The sequence below is a fragment of the Phascolarctos cinereus genome, unplaced genomic scaffold (genome assembly GCF_003287225.1).
Source record: "Phascolarctos cinereus isolate Bilbo 61053 unplaced genomic scaffold, phaCin_HiC Scaffold_4;HRSCAF=312, whole genome shotgun sequence".
Classification (NCBI taxonomy): Eukaryota; Metazoa; Chordata; class Mammalia; order Diprotodontia; family Phascolarctidae; genus Phascolarctos; species Phascolarctos cinereus.
This window is the reverse complement of record NW_027555847.1, coordinates 314,619,252-314,622,747: the sequence shown is the minus strand read 5'-3', so window position 1 is coordinate 314,622,747 and position 3,496 is coordinate 314,619,252. Positions and strand designations below refer to the sequence as shown.

Sequence of the window (3,496 nt, the reverse complement as noted above, 5' to 3'; positions counted from 1 at the left end):
ACTTAACACCAGATAGCTTTTGCAAAATAATATTTATTTTGAAAATTTAGTCAGAACAAAGTACAGATATTTCCCCAAGTACCTCCAACATAAGATTATGTCAGATAGAAATAATGAAGGTGAAATGCCTTGGTTTTTAGCAAGAATTGTACATGATTGTATTGTATTATATACAAAGAATTGTATATGAACCTCATGCTTCAAAGACATACTTTTTGAAAGATCATATTAAGGAAATATTTATAGTCCTGTATCTTTTTATGTTTTTAAAAAGGGATGTTGTATTTTCTTCAGAAGTTTTCTCTGAACCTAGTGATATAAGTGGGTAGTTTTTGTTTTTCTTTTCTTTGTATAATTTATTATCTTAATTGCTTTCTTGATACTAAGGAAATCTAATATTCCATTTATAAATCCTCCTTGGCAATAATGGATTTTTTTATGTCCTATTTATGTTTGTGCATATTTCAGTCAATATTTTTGCGTAAACTTTTATTAAAGATACTCACCTACAATTTTCTTTATCATCCCGACCTTTGTCTACCTTATGAATCAAAACTACATTTTCCTCTTGAAAGGAATTGGGTAGCCTACCACTTTCTCTATGTTTAAAAAAGTCTATATAGTATAAGAATTAAGTGTTCATTATCAGTTTGGTAGAAATTATATGGGGCAGCTAGGTGATGCAATGGACAGAGTGCTAGGCCTAGAATTAGGAAGTCTCATCTTTCTAAATTCAAATCTGGCCTCAGACACTTCCTAGCTGTGTGACCCTAGGCAAGTCACTTAACCTTATTTGCCTCATCTGGCAATGGCAAAATGGAAATGGCAAACTACTCTAATGTCTTTGGCAAGGAAAGCCCCCAAATGGGGCCATGGAGAGTCAGGCATGACCAAATAACAAGAAATTATATGTAAATATAGTTGGTCTTAGATATTTGGCATTTTATATTTCTTTAAAAACAATGATCCTAAAGGCCTCATTTCTTAAATATATAGAGAACTGAGTCTAATTTATAAGCATATAAGTAATTCCTCAATTGATAAATGGTCAAAGGATATGAATAGGTAGTTTTCAGACAAAGAAATCAAAGCTATCGTCAAATGAAAAAATGCTCTAAATCACTATTTTTATTTTGCTTTTTTGGTGAGGCGATTGGGGTTAAGTGTCACACAACTAGTAAGTGTTAAGTGTTTGAGGCTGGATTTGAACTCAGGTCCTCCTGACTCCAAGGCCAGAGCTCTATTCACTATGCCACCAAGCTGCCACCTTCTAAATCACTATTGATTAGAGAAATGCAAATTAAAACAACTCTGAGGTACCACCTCACACCTCTCAGATTGGCTAATATGACAAAAAAGAAAAGAAAATGATAGATATTGGTAGGGATGTGGGAAACTGGGACATTAATGCACTGTTGGTGGAGTTGTGAACTGAGCCAACCATTTTGGAGAGCAATTTAGAACTATGCCCAAAGTGCTATAAAACTGCATACATACCCTTTGATCCAGCAATACTACTGCTAGGTCTATATCCCAAAGACATCAGGAAAAAAAGAGGAAAGGACCTATTTGTACAAAAATATTGATAGCAGGTTTTTTGTGGTGGCTAAGAATTGGAAATTGAAGGGATGCCCATAAGTTGGGGGATAGCTAAACACACTGTGGTACATAATTGTAATGAAATATTGTTGTGCTATAAGAAATGACAAGCAGGCTGATTTCAGAAAAACCTGGAAAGACTTACACAAACTGATGCAGAGTGAAGTGAACAGAACCAGGGAGAACGTTGTACACAGTAATAGCAATATTGTTCCATGAAGAACTGTGAATAACTTTGCTGTTTTTAGCAATACAATGATCTAAGTCAATCCCATTAACGATGAAGCATACTATCTGCCTCTAGAGAAAGAACTGATATTGTTTGAATACAGACTGAAACATGCTATTTTTCACTTTCTTTCATTCTTTTTCTTTTATTCGAATCTTCTTGCACAAAATTACTAATATGGAAATGTTTTACATGATTGCACTTATATAACCTATATCTGATTGCTTACCCATCTCAGGAAGGGAGTAGGCAAGAAAGGGAGGGAGGAATACAATTTGGAACTCAAAGCTTAAAACAAACAAAAACAAATGTTTTAAAAATTGTTTTAACATGTAATCGGGGCCTCAGCCCGATGCAGGTGCGCGGCCGGGCCACAGAGGCGGAGGTGGCCGAGTGAGACCCCGGCTAATCTGCACCTCCAGCTCCATGTCCGGCTCCAGCTCCAGCGCGGACAAGGATCCGGGGCTGGGCGGGAGGAGGAGGAGGAGAAAGAGGGGGAGGAGGAGGAGGAGGAGGAGAAGGAGGAGGAGGAGATGGCGACCGCAGAGGTGGCGGTGGAGGGCGAAGATGGCGGCCATGGTCGGGGACGAGCGCGCCGGGGCTGCGAGCACTACGACCGCAGATGCTTCCTCAAGGCTCTTTGCTGCGGTAAACTTTACATCTGCCGCTTATGCCATGATAACAGTCATCCCCTGGATAGCTTTAAAGTGAAACAAGCACATGGTGCAGAGTGGAGAAGTTCAGAATGTTCAACAAACTTGTGAAGAATGTAGCACTGTGTTTGGAGAATGTTATTGCAATATATGCCACCTATTCGACAAAGACAAGAAGTAATACCATTGTGAGAAGTGTGTGGAATTCATAGGACTGGCCGGAAGGAAGAATTTTTTCACTGTTTAAAATGTAAGCTAAGCCTATCCTTGAATCTCCAAGTGCATCACAAGTGCATAGAGAATGTCTCCAGGCAGAATTGTTTCATATGTTTGGAGGACATTCATACCTCCTGTGTAGTTGCTCATGTTTTGCCATGTGGGCATCTTCTACACAGAACATGTTATGAAGAAATGTTAAAAGAAAGCTCCAGATGTCCATTATATATATGCACTCTGCTTTAGAAATGACTCGCTATTGGCGACAGTTGGATAATGCCAATGCCAACAGAAATTCCAATGCCAACAGAAAATCAGAATATGACTGTGGAATTCTCTTCAATGATTGCAGTGCCCTCTCTACAGCCCGGTTCCACATATTAGGAATGAAGCCTAAGAGCTGTGAGTCGTAGAATACTGCCCAAGATGGAAGATGTGGAATTCCTCTGGAACAGCACTGACCAGCCTCTCTAGACTGCATAGGGTTGTCTCAGAAAACTCACCATTGTTTCTGAAATAAGACATTCCTTAGTATCCTTGCTGTGCTGTCATAAACATTAGTCTGATGTTTGTGGTCATGTCACAACATAAACTTCCACTACAGGGACTCAGTGATTGGGCTCTTAAACAGAATTGTCATAATTTTTATTGTGCAAAAACTGGAGCTCTTCCATGGAGTAGAAATTCCTTCTATGTTATTTAGGACTCAGATGACATTCTGCTTTGAAACTGACGTTCATTAGAATGTATAATTTCATTGCATTTCCTCTTAAGCAAAGCTATGTACCCAAAATCTAGA

At 38.7% G+C, this 3,496-nt stretch overlaps 1 pseudogene; it reads left to right on the top strand.

Moving 5' to 3' along the window:
- The first annotated feature begins 2,361 nt into the window (after nucleotides 1-2,361).
- Nucleotides 2,362-3,158, top strand: LOC110216565 (RING finger and CHY zinc finger domain-containing protein 1 pseudogene; annotated as a pseudogene).
- Nucleotides 3,159-3,496: the final 338 nt, after the last annotated feature.